Source organism: Brienomyrus brachyistius, chromosome 22 (genome assembly GCF_023856365.1).
Source record: "Brienomyrus brachyistius isolate T26 chromosome 22, BBRACH_0.4, whole genome shotgun sequence".
NCBI lineage: Eukaryota > Metazoa > Chordata > Actinopteri > Osteoglossiformes > Mormyridae > Brienomyrus > Brienomyrus brachyistius.
In genome coordinates this window covers 8,599,003-8,619,832 of record NC_064554.1, presented here as the reverse complement: position 1 = coordinate 8,619,832, position 20,830 = coordinate 8,599,003, and positions in this window count along the sequence as shown.

The window sequence follows — 20,830 nt, the reverse complement described above, 5'->3', positions numbered from 1 at the left end:
GGAAACGTTTTCTGCAAGGACCCGGGGGCCCAGATGAGAGTGCGCCGACAAAGCCCCACGCCCCGCTGCAGGGCTAGAAATAACCCTCTAGGATTTCGTACGCATGCCTCTCGCAATATTTCGACGAGCCGGCCTCGACAGTGCCCCCCCCCGCCCCCCCCCGGCCCAGCCTGCCACATGACGAAAGGCTGCAGCAGGGCCGCCCCCTTTGTTCCAACGAGCCCCCTAATAAGGTGGACGGCCCACACCCCCCTTCCACCGCGGCGGGACGATGACAAAGGGCCCCGTCGTCTCCAGGGAGATGGGCTAGAGTGGATCGGCGTACGGTTGACATAAATGCACGTTCTGTCGGGGCGCCGTCTGCAGATTCATGGCCCTGCAGATCCCACATCACAGCACGGCTATTTAAAGATAAGGACGCGGGTGACACGGGTGCCGGCTGCCGTGTGCGGGGGGCGGGGGGGGTGGGAATGCAGGTGCCACGGATGATGGGGGGGATATTAATATTTTAGCTCTGCATCCATTTGCATAGCCGCTCTCTCGCCGCTGTCTCTCTGTCTCTCTCCTGTCTTCTCTGCCGGCAAATCCTCATTCATTTCACACTTTACATACGTTCCACTGCTAAGGCTTGTGCTGTCTTTGCGCTTCGCTCCTCACTCTGCTGATTAAAGCCACATCTGATGAGCATAGATAGCATCCTTCCGAAGTCAACATCCACACTGGCTGAGTGAGACCCGTGTTGTTCCGTACCGATAAAGAAGTTTCTCTGGATCTTCTTATTTGTTTTTTTTTTTGACAGATTAGTTTTGCCTCAGATATTTGTGGTGTCGAACCACAGGTGATGTTCAGGCAGCTGGTCCGTGTGAGTAGGTAATTAGTGCGTCCGACAGCTGGATTAACACATCAGCAGTTCCTCCTGCTCGAAAGGGCCGATAGGACACCCCCTCCGAGTTCATAGATCTGCTAATTCTGCGGGGTGAAGTGTGCAATGTACGTAGTTATCTAGGTTCCGGGGGGGGAGGGGGGGGGGTGATTTATTTTCTACTTCGAGAGTAGATTTCAGGTCTGGAAGCTTGTGTGATGGGAGCTTATCTGTGTTGACTTGTGAAAAGATTCCAAAGAGGCATAAAGGTAACTTAACGTTATCCAGGGGTAAATGGTAGCAGGGTGGAAATGTGGCGTATTGGAAGCCATTATGGCCCAGGGGAGAGTGCTGATGCCATCTCCGGAATCTGCTGGGCCTTTCTGTGATCATCTGTCACCTGGGTGCTGGGCACGAGCTTCTCTGTAGCCCTATGAACTGATGGATCTGGGTGGACCGGAAGAAAACAAAGGACAAGACTTCTGGTTCTGGTCCTTTATCGGATTAACGACCCCGTACCACACTTAGCATGGCTCGTTGTCCGCAATGGCCCCATCCTCTCTGGGGCCCATCTTTAAAATCTGCTGTGACTTACGGCTTCTGATGGTTACCTCTTTGGGAAAATCGAAATGTCTGTGCTTCTGCTCCCTCGGAGGCAGGCCGGCGTAACCGAAGCAGTTTGAACGAGACGTTAACCAGAAAGGGACAGCACTTTGGCTCTTCCATCTTGCACAGGCCCTCAGACAACAGCAACGCCACCAACGCAGTGCTACTGCTCTCATTCAAACCAACATACATCTTGCCAAGAGAGAATAATTTCACTAATCAAGTATAGCAGCACATGACAGTCTGTCCCGAGGGATGTTAGGAATGAACCTGACATAGCCAGCCTAGTGGTTGAGACTGACCCTAATCCATCTCCCAGATGACTGGCCCCACCCCCTGACTGGATATCTCCCAGAGTGCATTGCAGTGCCAAGGAGAGAGGTGAGGTAAAAGCTGTGAGTGAGACCCCACACAAGCAAGGTCTGGATGTTGAGGATACAAGGACTAAGTCTTTTTAACTTTTATATGAGTGTTATTGCTGATGTATTTTAGGTGACGCAGATGTCAGGCTGTGAGAGATATTCCAGCACATTCCCTGTGACCATATATGCATTTCAGAAAGCTGAAACGAGACAAGCTTTCATTCGTTTGGCCTAATAAAAAAAGCCCCTTCAATCCCTCTGCATGTGAACCTGTCTCTCAGGAAAGACAACCTCCCCGCCCCCCCCCCCCCCCCCATAGTGGACCACACTGACTGGGGGAGGGGAGTGAGTTATGGTGCCAGACCACCGAGGACAGGAAGCAGCAACCTCTGCGTGGGGGAGGGTTGTTTTCCTGTGGCTGCTCATTCAAATAAACCTCTAGGTGACCAAACGTCAAGCCGGTGATTTCTAGCAGGGTACAGATAATCCCCCCCCCCCCCCCCCCCCCCCCCCCCCCCCCCCCCCCCCCCCCCCCCCCCCCCCCAAAGTAGTATGCGGAAAAATAATATGTTACACCTCTGTACAGAGGGCTTTTTCTCGAAATGTTTCATGTTTTAAAATGAGAGGACTGTCAAATATTGGTTTAGGGGAGTTAGATATCAAAGGCCCGCGTACAGTCGGGGTTAGCCCCGCGTAAGGGAGGCCGCAGTGCAGGCATCTGAAAGGGGCTCACGCTGAGCGGGGGTCCTTCTGTTCCCACTTGTCCTTAGTTCTCCAAGCCTTTAAAAAGGAGTCGTTCTCATCACTCAAGCTGTCAGCCCAGCCTGTTTAACTGGACCTGGCGAGAGACCCTGGGTTTCAATCCAGGCCAATGGAACGTCCCCCCGACGGTTGGGCTGGAGAGGAGGGGGAGCGGGGGGATCAATTATGGGGGCTGGGAGAGGGGATTGGGGAGGGTGGTGTGTAGAGGGGGCTGTTTAACAGTTAAGGCCTGTCGCTCATTTAAGTCATTGAAGGAGGTAGGAGGCTGAGCCGGGGCAGATGGGAAGGCTCCTTACCGTTGTGTAGCCCCCCCCACTGTTGGGGCTTTAATGTGTTTCAGGCTGCACAAAACACTCCCCTGAGCAGCTCCTTGCTCCCCACCTTCATAATGGCCGCCTGTGTTCCCAAGGGCTCTGATGTTGGCAATATTGCTGATTGCCACTGTGCTCCTGCTAGAGTATTAGCCATCGCTGTAACCCTGTATTGCCCCCCCGGGGCCAGGACGGACGGGTCACAGGTGCTGTTACCAGCAGCCTGCGGGTTCTGTGGTGATGATGTCACATGACCAAGCCAGCAGACGAGTCGATGAAAGGTGGAAAAAGCCACACAAAGGCTCTGCTTCAGAACCGAGCTTTTATTTAGCATCGGCTTCGTGGAGGTTCTTGGGATAGTTAATCTGTCTCTTTCATGTGGTAAAATGCACCTGGAGTCTTCAGTAAATCCTCGCATGCAGCAGTGGGGAAGATGTTCCCCGTTAAACTCGCTGGGAAATGGAAGGAGGGAAAGCCTCTCTGATCCAAGTGAAGTAGCTCTCGCTGTTCGCTCTGGTATTTGGTCGCTTGTCAATTTTTTTTTTTGGCTTGGTCTACCCAGCAGGTGGCACTCTAAGTTTACTAAACCCTGTGAATGAACGTGTGAAAAGTTAATTTAAAAAAAAAAAAAAAAAAAATTAATAATAATAATAATAATAAAATTGGCAGGCATTGGCATGCCAATCTAAAGGTGTTTATCTGTGTCTATGCCAGTACATCTCAGTATTTTCCAGCAGCAAATTATCACCCTTTGAGGCTCACAGGCATTGGTATGTTCCAGTACGGAGCTCCAATACCAGCCACTATAGAAATCGCATAAAAGGAATTATGGGAAGATTCAGTGCAAGGGTTAGAGATGCTGTAAACAAGAATCAGGAATCATCGCCTTCTGCAAGGTTAAGTCAATCTGAACAAGGGGGGGGGGTGGACTAGTCCACATGTGACAGTGTGGTGGGGGGATCCAGCCCTGAGTAAGGTGCCTCCGGCCTAATGAGTCTATTAAGCTCTGCTGTCTTATTGACATCATCGTTAACGGTTGCAGTAAACCCCTGGCATGCGCACTTTCCCTCAGACACAGTTAACCCTGTCTGAGGGCATGGAGTGGCATGTCAATGTAAGAGACGGGCTTTTCAATAAAGAGCCACAGGCTTCTGGTTCTAAGGAAGTTCTGCTGGTTACCTGGGTGTACATGGGAGGGCATTAATTCCTTAGAATGCAGCAATTAGGTAATTTAAATAACAAATAAAGTAATTCTGGCAAGAGACCTCCAGTGTCATGGCCAAACACATGTCATATGTATGGTTTTGGGGGTGTTTCTATGGAATGAGCACGTACACTACTGACCAAAAGCAATTTATCTGGGTGTGAAAAAAAAACAATTTAACGTAAGAATACATACAAACGAACAGGAGAACAATAACAAATTGGCAGAATTTCTTGTGTTTTCCTGAAAGTTACTGATATCGTATTGGATGGCTGTTCTTGTTGGAAGGGCTCCTTTGCAGTTGTGCCGAGCGTGTGTCCAAGGTGGCCGAAGTGCGCCTCCGGGACAGACAGCTGCCGGAAAGAGGGCAGCGGGGGAGGGAGAGAAGAGGAGAGGAGTGATGAGCGCGCGGTAGCGGTACGCAAAATAGCTGCTCGTTTGCAACAAGAGAAGCGCGTTATGTAAATACGGGATTATAGGTACGTAACACGTCGCTTTTGTGCCTCGCGAGTTTCCTGATGACGGATGTAAATGCCGTTATGTCGGTTTGCCAGCAAGCTGTTCCAGTTGGAGCCGACAGAAAGCACTTGCGCCGGCTTTATTCTCCCCCCCCATACTGTCACCCAACTTCTGTCGCTGTTTTTTCTTCCCCTTTGAAGAGACTAAAGGCTCCCTAACAAAACTATCTGGCGAGCGGGAGGATTTAATCAGCGCTCTGTTTGTTTTCCGGGCTCCTCTCTCTGTAGAAAATGAATTAATCTTCTTGTCAGGTATTCAAATGGCGGCGCGGAAACGCAAATCTCCTTACGGCGACAATGGCAGTACACCGGCCGGCTTTGTCGCTGGTGGGGAAGCGGCAGAATACGGGCCTTAGCGAGGAATTAGGCTTACGATGACGTCTTTAGGCAGGTTAAGGATTTGGATTATGGGTTTTTGACAGTGGCAGGCGGAGATATGGATTACTGTGACCTCCGCTTTTAACCAGGACGGGTGATGAGCATGGTTTGCGATCCCATGAGGGGGCAAAGTGATGTTTCCTGCATCAAAATAGCACAGAGGAGTAACGGAGAGCTAGGAATGCGCGAGATCCAAACCCATCCCTCATTCCCCTAATGCCTCTTCGTCCGTTCGGAAGGTCTGAAATTCCACTTCGGTCTCCTTTCGTCCTCTAAAGCGGGTAGTATTTCTCGAGTAGCGAGTGGCACGTGATGCCAGAACCAGAGGGGACGCGGGGGTGGGGGTGGGTGTGGGGGGGGGGGGGTAAGGGAGGATGTGGGTTTAAATCATGGGAAGGGAGCAGCTACCACACAGGTCAGAGCCCGGTTCTGAGTTAAAGTACAATGACCTGAGGTGGATCTGTAAATATACACCACTGCAAATAGGTCAAACGGTAAAAATGCGTATCTGGGGGATAAATTCATGTGGTAAATGCACTACAGAGATAATATTATGCACACTCAGCTATGTCTTTTGAGTCCTTGTGGTTGAAATAAAATTGCATGGGTCCTCACCCAGCTAAGGCAAGAGGTTTGGGATAGTGACATTTGTGAAACTGAATGTCTCTTGTTTTCCTGATCTACGGAAATCTTGAGACTCCAGGCTCTCAGCGCTATACTGTGACGTGCTAGGAAGCGTTAAAAAGCCCAGTGCTCTTTTATTACTGGACTCAGGAGGCTGCCCTTAAAGGTGGCATGGGCAGGATAACAAATCCTATCTTAGGAGTCAAGTGCTTTAAACTTCCTCAGTTTCCCTGCTTGTTCTTCTCAGGAAAGACACAGTGTGCCTGTTATTACCCCTATTCACACTAAACCTTACTAATATTTCCAACATTTGAAAGGTTTTACCGCATTATTTTAGGTACCTTTGAATCATATAAAAAATGATGCACCTCTATATGGCTATACTCCCCTTCCTCCTCAGTGCCCCCCATCCATTCCCAAATAACCAGAAGACCACTTTCCCCTCACAGGCCGCTGTACTTTCTGGGAAGTTTATTTTTTATTTTTTATACCACCAGAACCGCCGGTAAACCCCAGCTCAGATGGCTGCTAGGAGGGCGAGAAGGCGGCTCTGTTTTATTGAAACCATAAACCCATTGACGTCACTTCTTGTAAGCCCTGCTTCCCGTGAAAGACTTTTATAAATCAGCGCAACGCTGTAATTCTGCTTGGGTCAAGCCTGACGCTGGAGCTAATGTGAGTTTTATTAACCCATAAACTTGTTTTGTCCTCTCCATTACCTGCTGCACCCTCGTCAAACACCACCATCGTCTTCAGCGTCACTTACATTCCTACTCTCAGATCTGCAAATTCAGAACATGGATGGTAACATTCAAACTGGATTATACAGAGAAACACACTGTACTAATCTATTCAGTGTTTTATGCTCTACTTGTTATGTTCACTTGCGTACAACGAATTGTACAAAATTGCGTTTGTCCTGGATTTAATATCTGTCTCTTGCAAAAACTCAGTTGGGGGTTGGTCATTTACAAGGTTACGCAAACTTTGTTGAGTTAATGTTTAAATCTAACAGTCCCACTCCAAAGTGTAAAACTTCAGAAATATTAAGCATGTCTGGTTTGATTTAATCAGTTTAATTTTGTTTATTTTAGGGGGCAAAAATGTGTCATTATCTAAATTTCAGTGTTGGTCTGCAGAAGAGTAATTCCTTGCACTGGCTGGGAATGTGCACATTTAATATGGTGATGCAGCTTCCTTGATCACAGAAGAGAGACTCCTTGAAGACTTACACATCTGAACATAGGACCCAAAGCCTGGCTGCTGATCTTTCCATCACTCTTTCCATCTTGGCTTTGAAGACTTTTGAGTTCTGTTCACATTTAGGGCTTCCTCTTCCCTGACTGAGATTATTGTTTTCGTAATGAATAAGTGAGATTATGTATTTTTTTAATCGTGCGTAAATGTGGGTTCTGTAAGTAGCACTGACACCTCACACCTTCAGGGTTGGGGGTGTACCTCCCACCTCCCTGTCTGTGGAGCTTGCATGTTCTCCTCGTGTGAATTTCCTCTCGGCTCCCCAGTTTCCTTCCAAAGTCCAAAGACATGCAGTTAGGCTAATTGGTATCCCTAGATTATATATATCGTGTGTGTATTTGTCCTGCAATGCCTTCTTAGGTGCACCGCAACCCTATGCTGCCTGGGTTAGGCTCTAAAAGGATGTGCTGTTAGTTCTCTTGATTAAGCATCTTTGTTGTATGATTCAAGGGGGGGAAAAACCCAACACACAGAAGCTCTGTGCTGAAAACCTCATCAAATTTACCATTCATCACTAAAAACACAGCTGGTTAGAGCTCCTATTTTTCACACAATGCCATGCCATGCAAAGTGATCATGAGGTTTCACCCAACATCATTGAGAAATTCATCATACGTGGCTGATGAAATGCAAAGTTGTTGGACGGGTCACATCTGTACGAGACACAGCAGTGAGGTGAGTTATGATATTTATGAACTGTGTGAATTTCAGGTACCCCATCATTTTAGTTCTGATGACCATTGTGTTCTTTCTGTTGAATTAATACTGTTCATGTACCACATTTTGTGAATGCATGTTAAGTGAGTATCAGGGCTGGACTGGGATTAACAGTTAGCCCTGGATTTTGGGGTCCCCCACGATCAACCCACAAACTCATTGGCCAATGCACAGTATGTCTAATGGCCTGTCCAGGCCTGGCAAGTACAGAACATCTATGATGCACTTGCACTCTGAACTTGGGGACTCGTCTGTGTCTCAGAAAGTATGTTGGCATGGAGATGAAGCTTGAATAAGACTACCTGAGGCCCTGGAACCGAGCTGGAGCAAGAATCTCACTTGTTGGAGCGAATCTGGAAAGCACAGGCAACTGATATTCTAAGAGCAATCTAGTGTCACCAGCAAGTAGAAATGGTCCGTGTGCGCAACTAGCTGAAGGCCTTTCAAATGTCAGGGCAGAGCATGGCTTGCAAACATCTGCCACAAGTTGATGGGAATGCAGAAAGACAAGGCAGAAGGTGTGCGATAGGGTAACTCTCAGGTATCGTCTCCTGCTGACAAGCATTTCTTGAGTCCACTTTTGTTCCCAACAGTCAGTCCCCGAAGACTCAGCAGCTGTGGTTGAATAACGCTTGCGTTGGCAACCTCCATAACCCTCAAAAGCTCTCCAGAAATTCTCACAGAAGTACTGCCTTAGCTCTCAAACATCAGATACATAAATGACCTCATCGTGTTGCAGTCTTTTCCTGATACCTCCAAGTAATAGGACCCATGTGGTCTATAGTACCTTTGGGTAAATCAGGACCACACTGCTCCTCACCTCACAGTATTGGATAGCTATCACTCTTCATGTTCATTTTTAGTTCCTGATTGTGTAGTTTGTCACTCTTGAAGGTGTTGTTTTCATGCTTATGCTAACCATTGAAATCCCCCTCTGCTTGGCATTGTTATTTTCATTGTCTCCAGGGGTCAGTGTGTATCTTACTGGATTAGGGAATTGTGGACGTGTCTGGATGGTAGTGAAGTCAAATTCTGTGGCCATTGGGGCCTTTAGTAAGGCCCTTAACTCCAGCTGTTTCAGGGAGGCTGGCTGACCTTGTTCTATGACCCTTGAACATTGCCTTGGACGGTATGTATGAAATATATAAATACATTCTTGAAATGTCCATCCCACCACCATGAAAATCTGTCGGCTATGTCAAGCTTAGAATCTATAACTTGGAGCCTTTTTGAATAAAAACATCTACATTCATCTCTTCTGGTGACAACTTTTATTTTGTAGTCATTTTGCAGACATTCAGAGGAGCAGTACAGTATGATACATTTCTGCACAATTCAATAACAATTCTTAAATGTCTTTGAATTCCTTTTTTGATTTATTGTGTTACTTTCCATTTATTACTTGTTAGCCCGTGTTTTGTGTCTTCTGTAGGTAATAAAATAAACAAGAAATTCAATTTGTTTCCAGGCAATTACTCACTTTCTCTTTAATGAGTCATGAGGCTCATTTTGTCAGGATGGTCGGTGTCCTTTAATTTCATTTGCAGTGGGGTCTCAGTCAAGAAAAAGATCTGAACAAAAACAATGATGTGAACCACGCTTAGAAAACGTGACTTCCTCCAGGAGATGAATTATCATGCATGACAGAACAAAATGTCAGCTGACTTGGTTTGGTTGGCTCTGCAGTAAAGAGGCATTTCATGCTTTTAATTTCCTTTAATTTATCAAAATCATGCAGTGTACCCTGGACTAAATGAGCTCACTATTTGTAGTGGGTTTATTCTGTTTGGAGGTATTATCAGCATAACCACTGAATATTTGGTTGTGTGTTGAAGAAAGCCAGAACTTGGGGCCACCCCAGAAGCTGGGCTCTTCCTCTCTATAGGTCTTTGTTGTTCTGCAAATGTAGGTATGCTTAAGTTTTCTTTTTTGTTAGACAGTTTCCTGTTTTTGTGCACGTTTTTTTAAAATGCAGATGACACGTTATCAGTTCGAGGCACGCCACATCTCTACCCGTGCACCCATGATGCATTGCAAAGCGTGTTGGCGTCACTCGCAGCTGCGAGCCCAGCTGGCCGCGTACTTCATACACTCCTGTAAGCCCACGAGAAATGAAGGGCAGGCTGCAGAATAATCTGTCTTAAGAAATCCTATTCCCTCTTATTTTCTGTGCATCTCTGTGCCCAAACCCTGATGCATTGTGGGTGACAGATTTGCTCTGCGGTACCTCACTCGACAAAACGGCCCTTATCACACCTATGTATTTAGGGCAGCCACTCCTAACTCAAAAGCGTTATGGCTCAACTGTGCGAGTGATTCGGGGCTGATTACAAACACGTCAGGCTGCATCGCTCCCATGGTGACCCATATCGCCTACCCATGTGCTACAACATGAGACCTCCTTTTCCTTGCATGTTTGCCCTCCTGAAGATGCTAAGTGTGCAAATATAACATATGAAATTAAATGTGATTAACATAATTAACGTGATCTATGCCACGTTTTGGAAACTCCACGCGGATTCCTAAATGGAAACAGATCCATCCATCCACCTTCCAATTGCTTAGTCGGTGCTATAGGTGGATAATTCAGTTCCGGAAAGTAAAAATCCAGAGCGAGGTTTTGTTTCAGTCAACCAGTTGAGTATAAAGAGTCACGGTCACAGAGCATGCAACTGGTTAGCTGAAAGAAAATATTGGTCTCTCTGGAACTGAAATCCCCACCTCTGGTCTGTGCTGGGGAGGCCTGGAGCCTGTCCCAAGGAGCAAAGGGAATAAGGCACTAAACTGTGACCTATGTGGCTTTGGACTATGGGAGTAAGCACAAGGGAAAAACAGGTGAACTTCACATACAGTGGGGGGTTGGGATTCAAACTACTAATCCCAGAGGTGTCAGGCACCCCTGCTGTCTCCTATAGACAAGAATACCTTTGAAGATTGATATATTTAAAATGATACTGAACTTCCATAATTTACTTTGTCCTTTACAAAAGCCAAATGAATCAGAAATCAGAGCTGGTTAACCATGATAGTTTCACCACTACGAGTATTTAGCGGGGGGGGGGGGGGGGGGGGAGGAGGAGTGAGCTCCTCTAATACTGAGTCCTTTAACATCCCTGGCAGCAGCGATGTTGGACTAACAGGAATATAGTAGCCATATGGTCAGAATTCTTGTACTGCCGCAGGCTGACACTGTGGCTGTGGTCCATCGAAGGTGATCACGTGACACTGGGATCACGTCGCCGTAACCAATGAGTTACTGTGTTTAGCTTTTCACTCTTTGCAGCTGTTCCCCTCCTGCCCTGTTGTGGTTAGGAAGGGATCTGATAATCTGTCCAATTGCTGTAAAGATCACTGTGGTGCAGTGAAGTGCTTCTGTGCTGCACACTCTCTCTATACATTGTGGGTAAAAATCACGGTATGTATTGATTTTGTTATGCATCAGGTTTTGAATAGTGTGTCTGCCTCCTTAAAATGGATGGCCCCTTCTGTAAGTAACCTGCAGTCTAATAAACTTTGTACATTTTGAAAAATAATTCCAGCAGCGAGAGGAATCTGCCATTACCAGAGCTCCACGATTTGCTCCCCAGAAGCGTCTCCCCGCCGCTGCCCATTTGGTTTACTGCCAATGCCTGCTGTAGCAGAGATGGGTGTAGGATTGTTCTCATGTCAAGGCACAAACGGAGGGCCTGGGTTGGATGATAAATGTGAAACATCTCTGGTCCCGAATGGCAACAAGACTAGATGACTGTAGAAGTGCAGGTAGGCTTGCAGTCCCACTGCAAAATGCCTTAACATCACCCCAATGGATGGATCACAGGCATCTACAAGCAGAATGGATCATGTAGCTAGTCAGCCGACAACAGCAGCGGGATCGGGAGGGGGGGCAACATTTCTCTGTGCCTTCACCACAGAGCCTTTCATTCAGACATATGGTCACCTTGGGTCACCTTGGATTCACAAGATTAAGACGACAACTATGCAACTTAGCGCACCTTCTCTCTTCCTTGGGTGTTGGGCATCTTAAGGTTCATACTTCAAGGTAATTACTTCAAGGTTGGGTTCAGTCGCAAGATGTGTAGAGAGAACGATCAGCAGCTCTTGTCTTTCAAAGACCAGACCTAGTCGACTGCTGTCACGATGGTGCATAATGTTGTCCCATTGAACGGGGTGCCAGTGGGCCTCTGTGTGTGTCAGCACACATCCTCAAATAACTCCCAAGTTCCCTGGACCCCCTTGAGTAACCTTAACACTCATGGGCCTTTAGTATCCGGGGGCCTAGAGAAGTTTTGCTAAGGAGATGCTGGTGTTCACTGCCTCACCAACTGAGGCTCTTGCTAATGGGGCGTCAGAGTTCTGCAGCCTCTCTGTAGCCAGAATCTTCCAGTTCAGCCCCCCATTGAGGCAGCTAAAGGAGACTTGAGTCACAGTTAAGCACACAGCTGATAGTCGCCATGAGTAGCAGCTGCGTGGTTTCGCACGGAAAGGCGAAGTGCCTCCTGTTTCCAGTCATCGTGTCTGTGCCACATTTTTAAGTGTATATACAGGATGTGTTATGCACAGACAGCGTGACTCTTTATGGGGTCTTGTTATGTTTGAATACATCACAGGAAACTTTGTAAGTCCAGCTAAGAGGGTGTGCGTATGCAGTCATCCCTTTGGTTCTGACATCGGAAGGAATCCGCTGGGCTCTGTGCACCGAACGGAGTCGTCTGTCCATCACATGACTGCCACTCAGCCATAGTGTTACTCCACTGTCCACTGGGCAGGAACGGCAACCTGATAGCTGACCCCCCTCCCCCACCTCCCTCTACCCCAAATGTAGAGCCCCCAGGAGGCATGCTGTCTGAATCCCTGATAGCCATGCAGGAGTAGGGCCTGCAAGATCCCTGCATGAATCTTTCTTAAATTTAGCAGCCATTCCAAAGAGAAGTACCACAACTTGTTCATAAAATTGGATTTTGGTCTTCTGTTGGACTTCATGGGCAGACGGGTGATGTGACTGTGCCCCCACACCTCCAGACCTGTCTCTGGACTTTAATACTTTAATCGGTGAATTGCTGTCTCTAAGTTGCCCATATTGCATGGTTGTGTGTGTGCCTTGCAATTGACTAGCGTCTGCGCCAGGGCGCCTCCTTTCACGTATCCTGTACTTTCTGTTACATAGATCTGAATATTATATGGATGGAAGTTTTTGTCTGTGATGGTACTTTCCCATGTGCTATTGAAGCTGTATATCTAATGACTGAATGATTGATTGATGAGTTGACTGGAGGAATGGCTCATTCACACAGGTATGGAGACTGCATTTTAAGACCCGCTTCCTGTAACTGCAGACCCCAGGGCTCCCATCAGTTGCTACCAGGTAACACATGTGTGACTTGTCATAGTTCCATCACAACCATGTCAGGAGTGCCCCTTATTATTATTACGAATGGAAAATTTCCAATATGCATCTTGCAAGACCATGAACGAGAACATCTTTGAGCTTCCAGCTTGTGGATCCTTAAAGGAGTATTTGCTTAAATGGTCATTTAAATATTAACCTTGCATCAGATTACATTATCTTAAATTCTTACATGTAACTTCTGGAAATTCTCTCTTCATGAGGGGTGGCTCTTAGGGGCCCCTGGGTTTCAGGGGCCCAGGTGGCTGCCTACCCTTGCCTTATAGTAAATCTGCCCCTGTGCTTGCGGGTCTTCAGTGAAGTTTTGATGGTTCTGAGTCCTCCTGCTGAATGAGCTGGTGTTGCTTAGTGTCTTATAGCTGTTGGTGTTTCATACTGGTAATGAGATTTGCTTTATATTACTTGTTTAACTGGTTTTCGTCTCAGCTAGATTAACCGACCAAGAACACTGAGTGTAGAGCCCTTTACTGCTGTGCCTGTCATTTCCCTACAAAACAGTCCCATAAAAGCCTCTTCCTCCAGGAAGATGTAGGGATTGGAGGATGGAGTAGTGAGTATATTAAACTTTTATAATTCCGCTTGGGAGAGAGGCAAAACGGCAAGGGTGGCCATTTTGGCTCTAACAAACAAACCAGGGAAATACGAGCACAGTCTCTCTCTTTATAATGCTCTTAATTACAAACTAATTGCAGGTGTGTCAAGCGCATCCCGTGACCTCACACATCACGGAACGACATTCCCGTGTCTTTCTGTCCTGGGGGGCTGTCCGCTGTTGTTTATATCGTTTTTTCTTTTCTCGATAGAGAATCTTGGCTGGATGTCATAACTCTGGCACATACACATGGCAGGAAGTCGACTCAGACTAACCTGTTTTTTCAAACTTGCCGTTGATCTGGGCCATCTGTCTCGGGGATTGATGTGTGGCCTGGGTTCTGTGGGTTCAAGGAGGACAGCCTATGGAATCTATGCTCTGCAAAACCAAACAGACTAACGCGGTAATTACCGATTAGAAAGTTCAGCCTCAAGTGCAGTGGGAGGCGTCTTTTGGGGACGAGGGAGGGTAAATGATTACTTCAACAGATACCAACAGATACTTCACATGCAAAAAAGACTATATATCAGTTCTTTGGACTCAGCTGTGCTGGCTTTTAACAAGGAGCCTTTGGTATCCTTAGAGAGGCGTACGGCTCATTAGGAGCCTTTACCAGAGCGAACTCCTGATTTTGGGCTCTGAAGCAGACTGTCTTCTCTGCTGGAGAGTACACTAGTTGAAATAGGCCTATAATGGCTGAGACTAACTCCAGAAGTCTGCCGTGCTGGGAGGGGTGGGGGGGTGGGTTTGGTGTTGGGAAGGTCAGGGCATTGGAGGGGTTGGTTCATATTCTGCTGAGAACACAAAACACTGTGCCATGTGTAATCTACACTAGGAGTTGACAATCTGCAACTGCGGAGGGATCAGTCACCTGAGGTATGCTTTTGTGGCCCCGCCCCTTCCTTGTCAGCTCCACTTCTGACCTGGCCTCGCCCCCTCTTCCTCAGCAGCTCCACTCCTGCCCTGACCCCACCCCCTCTTCCTCAGCAGCTCCACTCCTGCCCTGACCCCACCCCCTCTTCCTCAGCAGCTCCAATCCTGCCCTGACCCCACCCCCTCTTCCTCAGCAACTCCAATCCTGCCCTGGCCCCGCCCCCTCTTCCTCAGGAGCTCCAATCCTGCCCAGACCCCGCCCCCTCTTCCTCAGCAGCTCCACTCCTGCCCTGGCCCTGCCTCCTCAGCAGGTCCGATTCTGCCCTGACCCCGCCCCTTTTTCCTCAGCAGCTCCAATCCTGCCCCGACCCCGCCCCCGCTTCCTCAGCAGCTCCAATCCTGCCCCGACCCCGCCCCCTCCTCCTCAGCAGCTCCAATCCTGCTCTGACCCCGCCCCCTCTTCCTCAGCAGCTCCAATCCTGCCATGGCCACGCCTCCTACTTAGCGGCTACCCCAATATTCCAACTTCTGCAAAACGCCACCATTGGTCCATCCTGTTGAGAACTAGAACAGCACGTCCCCGATGCAAATGAGGGATAGCCATCTTTGGAGGGTGTTGTCCATTATTTAATAATGACTTAGATGCAGAAAAATGATATAAACATTCAGAATGGAAGAATAATAATACCAGATATCTTTGCACTGAATTATGCCCTGACCCCATATTTCAGATTAGGAACAGTCAGTAGAGATTGAGGAGAAATGTCAGCCAGTAAGGGCTACATCCACAGCTACCAGTAAGTACAGAGGATGCTTGAGGTGGATGCATGTGCATTCTGGTTAGAAGAGGCTTTAACCTTTGTAGGTAATAACAGTGCTACTGTAAACATTGTAAATATTTTATCCAGTTATTTCCTTGGCCTAAAAGAATTGGCCAAAAATTGTAGCATGTAGTGTTAATTCCCCCTGAGGATGTATATGAGAGTGTTGTGGGTACTGGCCATTGTCATTAAAGCACAGTGATGAATTAATCCCACAATGCTCTGGGAAATTCCCCGTTCTGATTCAGTTCCATTTTAATAACCTTAGTTATTACAACATATGGCATGTCCAGCTCAAACACAAACACGATACGTTCCAGCCAGCTTGTGTTTCCCAAAGAATGGAGTGTAGCACAAAGATTGCCTTTAGTCAGGGAAATTAAATACAGACTTCACATTTTCACATATCTGGACATAAAAGACATGATTCAATATACCACAAATATTTCATTTCTAATTTTCACTGAATCAACTTATTTTTTGTATCACTGCATTATTGCTAGAAGAAGATCTTTAGAGTAAATCAGTGTGCCTGTTCCTATGGAATCTAGCGTTTGGGCAGAAGAATTAGCCGGCTCACAAAATTCTGTATTGACATCCGTTTTTGAAGGGCCTGTTATAGACTTACCCACAGTGTAATGTTTCAGCTGCATCACGTCATTTTTATTTTTGCCGTTCTTGCTACTAGAGGTTTGCAAGTCTGTTTATAAAGTATGTCTCCAATCTTACATAATTACATCTTGCAAATAAATTATGCTAAACTGTAATAATAACGATGAATCCACAACGGTGGTGACGCTAAATGGTGAGCGATCGATGCACCTTTTATGCAGGAGGTGTATTAATAATCCAGAGGTATTGTTGCCAAGCGGCTCTGCTCCCTGGAAGCCCCGCCTGATCCTGACAGGTCACTCTCCAGCCTGCCCATGTCTGTTTAGCCATATAGAGGTTGGCTCAGTGAACTGCAGTGCAAGCTGCCTTGCTGTTGTTGGAGTGTGTATGTATGTGTGAGCGTGTATGCTTTTCCCTGCTTGTCCTCCCTTAGCTAAAGTGGGGCACGTCAGACGGTTTACAGCCTGTCCCCGGCCAGGTCACCAGCTTTTATCCTGTGGCCAACCCAGAAATTATTGGGGAGCCCGTTTTAATCATCAAAAAAGAATTTTTTTTCTCAGTGGCGTAGGCGGGGTCTGGAACAGGAGTTGGGATATTGAGTGGGGGGGCGTGAGGTCTGGAACAGGAGGTGGGATTTGGAGCGGCGGGTGTGGTATGGTGCAGGAGGCGGGGTCTGGAGTGAGGGGTGGTGTCTGGAGCAGGAGGCGGGGTCTGGAGCAGGGGTGGGATTTGGAGTAGGAGGCAGGGTCTGGAGCAGGGGTGGGGTTTGGGGTAGGAGGCGGGGTCTGGAGCAGGGGCGGGTCTTGCAGCTGGGCCACAGGCCGCACTTGTTTGGCTGGGAACACAGGCATCCCACCACACTCTTGACTGAGGGCTCCCAACAGATGGTATGTGATGAATTGAAGGCCAAGCAGTCAGGCCCCACCTCGCCAAGACAAAGCCATCTGTGAGACCACGCCCCCCCTGGGAAGGTCACCCATCTTGCCTGCCCGTCAAGTGTGGCACTGTCAGCACTGAGATGAGTGACTGCAGCTAGTTCTCTTTGTCATGCTCCCCTGGATATAAACTAACAACCCTCTGGTGACAGTACAGCAAAAAGTTCAATAAATTTTGCTCCTTATTCCCGTTACTGCACTTAAGAAACTCCCAGGCAAAGTGGATGGTGATCAGAAGGTAGAGTAATTTGTTACTTGCTTTGGGGAAGTGGAAAAGAATTAGACCCCCTAAAATACGTAATTTAACTCTGTTGCTCTCCAAAGTTTTTCTGGAGTTAAAAACTTGACTGGCGGAGCCGTAAAGCAACCCATATCTCACTGTGGGGATGCGTTTAAAGCATTTATTTAACTGCAGTAATGGGTGAAAGGGAGGAACTTTTAAATCAAATCAAATTTCCTCAATATTTAAAGGGACAGCGCATTGAAACCGAGAAAGGGAGACCTTGTTAGCATAGTATTAGCTATGACAGTTCGAAGACGAGGCCCAAGAAAATAAAATCCATGTAGAGGGTACAACATATATGTGAGAGGGGGGGGGCTGAGCTGTCATCCTCTCCTGCAGGCAGGCTCTCGGAGGCTGCTGTTTGTGGGAATGTTTTGGGGAGCTCAGAGCTTGTCGGGCTCACCAAATATCTGCTAACTCATTGTATTTAAATGAACAAGAGACTGCAACCTCTGGGAGATTAGCTCAAATAAAGGATTATTAGATCTTGGAGTCGATGCATCACGCAGGCGGTCTGGCTGAATGTTTCTGCTGACGTGGCTTTTTAGCCTAATATTTTTCTGTCTACGCAGCAGAAACCGCCGTGGCGGAGCGGGGCTATTTGATTTGGGGGTTGCCAACGGACCGCTCGCTGCTTGAAAACGTGGCCCGCGGTCCTTTCGTCAACCCCTGGCAAGGAGGCCCTTAATCGCCCCTTGTTTGCCCTGCCCAGTGCTTGCACTTTCCTCCACCGAGCCTCTTCTGATTGGCCAAATCCAAGAAGCCTCGGGAAATGGGAGGCATCTGACCAAACCGAAAGTTGTCCTTGTCTGTTGAAGACCCCGCCCCCTTATTACGTAATTAACGCAAGAAAGACATTCAGAGTGTAGCTCCCCCCCCCCCCTCCACCCCAGTCCTTGCTTGTTATGTTTGCGGTGTGACAGCTTTTGTATTTTACACTTCAGGTGGGAAAAACAGACATTTGATTCAAAGTCTGGCAGGCACAAGTTTGGGTCATAGGGGGATCCATAGTGTTCATTACAGCTACAAGACCACCGGCTCCTTCCCGCTTAAACAGTCTCCATTCCAGCACTTGCGTGTGCTTTTCTGCCCAAGACTGCGCTCTCAGCCAGCAGGGTGACCTAAGAATAATTGATTCGAGAGGCTCAGGTCAGAGGTTGTCAAGGGAACAGCAGAGTGTAGCCACTTCACAGATTATTACTCTCATTACTCATATAGCTGTCCTCTCAATGCAGCCTGTCTAATCAGGAAACTGAAAGCTTTCTAAATCAGTTTTCCCCTCTTATCCTGTTTATTATGCATGGATTGATGTTTGCATCTAGAATTTTAAATTACGTAAAAAAAAAACGCCTTAATTCAGACTTTGCAGTACCCTGTCGCACCACCTCCTGCAGTATTCGGTTCTGGTCATGCGGGGACTCGCAGATTACTATAGTAACGTGATAGTTTGCCGTAACTTAACACACATTCCTGCCGTCCTCTAAGCTTCTGCCCCATTGAGACAGAAACCCTAGTTTCCTCCCGTCGTCATTAGGGGCAGGCGACAGAAAAAAGAGACTCTTCATCTACCACAGATGCCCCGATCTCCCTCAAAGTTCATTCGCGCTCAATAGATTGCGTCCTGACATTAAAAAGGTGTCCCGCTTTCCATGGAAATCCGTAGAATAACCGATTAACCAGCGGTCCGTCGGCAGCGGCTGCAGATTAACCATAGGTCCGCCAGCCTTAACTCCCTGTTCCTCTTCCGCACAGCACGATCGCGGCTTCTCTTTTCCCCTCCTTGAATCACACTTTCGTCTTTCGTTTCATGCGATCGTATCTGGATCCGCTGTAAGTCAACATTGCGGCTGTTTCCTTGTTTCCTTAAGATAAGTGTTTATCGTAATTTTGGGAAAAGACAGCTTTTGCAAAAAAAAAAACCAAAACAAAACATCTTATTAAACATCGCAAGGCGACCGACGGCTAAGACGACCTATGCTTTAATATATGAATCGTCTTAACTCTCTTTAAGATCCGTGCTGTATATATGCACCATAATAACCGTAATAATTGCCATGTCATAAAGGCCTACGTTATTTAACTGCATTTGCTTTTCTCAAGTCAAACCATTAATAGCCTAAATTAAACATGTTGCTGCCTTAATAATTTCGCGAGTTATTCTGAATTCGGATATAAACAGAAACTGACGTACAGTATAATCATGTTTTATTGGCTTTGGACAGCACGTAGCGTTTGTTTGTAATGTGCTATTTGTCTCACTTGTGCGTCGCTTTGGATAAAACCGACTCCTGAATAAATGTAGATGTAAAAATGCTTGGCAGTCTATAGGAACCCTAGCCTTACATGTCAATCCTTACACTTTTTTTAACACAAGCCGTCTCATAAGAAGTAATCACACATCCATATACTATGGATAATTCATCCGTCACACCGTGACCCGTTTTCCAGTAGGACCTGGATATCCACCAGTTACATTTCACCCCGATTTTTCTGGCTCTGAACTGGGGTTGTCAGTTTATGCTTCTATATGGTGCGGACTGTTTCTGGTAATGTTTCCGGTTGTTGTCTTCTACATCATAATGTCTAACAACAAATTCAATAATATTTTGGGGAAAGCTTTGCGTTTTTATTAACCAGTCCATTAATCCGTTTAATGTAATATATAGAGAAGTTGTGGTCATTTTCACAAACAATTCAGCAGAGTATTTTTAAATTGTAGTTACTCCAAATGTTCCGTTATAGATGACTCAAGTTATATCCCTTTATCATGTGCACCAATATAAGTAGCTACCTACTCAAAGGCAGTAAACATTTCTGTTCAAAGAACAGATGGAGTTTTGTAAAATATAAGTCCCACTCTCTTGAGTGCTTTGCACGGTAAATCCTCTCGCAGAGTCCCGTAAAAATATTTCTTATTGCTATCTAGGGTAAAGGTCCCGATATAGCATTTCTGTAGTCGGTTTTTGTTAAGACATCCTCTGTAATTCAACTAACCAGCTTCTCAATCTTCCGTCCCGGGCTGAACCGTGGGTCACTTTAGGGTCAGGGCTCCCGACTGTGTGACATTTGTGGACAGAGTCACAAGGGTCGGCCGTCCGCGTCCAAGCAACGGAAGCCGGGCTCCTTTACATCGGTTACGATTTAACAGAGCAATGACATTCCACTGTTTTGATTAACCAGAACTGATCTGTGAACTGGCCCTTGTCGTGGAGGGCCAGGTTGCCTGTGGGTTTTCCAGCTTTCTTTATAGTGGTATTCTGAGATGGGATGGTAGGAGTCAGTCAGCATAGCGGTTTGTTCATTCCAGTGGGTGAAAACTATCCCCCAACTAGTTCTGAGGTTTCCCATCTCCTCTTCAAAGAGTCCATGTTTGGTTCCAAAATGTGCATCATTAAATAACTGGGCTGCCATTCCACATAGATGGGTGATTTGTAGCTGCGAGGCTCTGCATACTCTCCTCAGATAGGTAAGATCAATTTAAAAAAAAAAATCAAATAAATGAATTATGGGAAATCAGCAGATATTTTTACCTTGAGTATCTTCGAGAAGCTGTGTGTTATCCCCTTCTCTCAAAACAACATGTTTCAAGTTGTTTTCTCACTGGCTGGGATTCACTCACCGAGATTCACTCACCGAACCACATTAATGTCTTAAGATACTTCCCATTTACTTGAGGTTTTAACCAAGACTTTACCCAATGAGTAGGGTT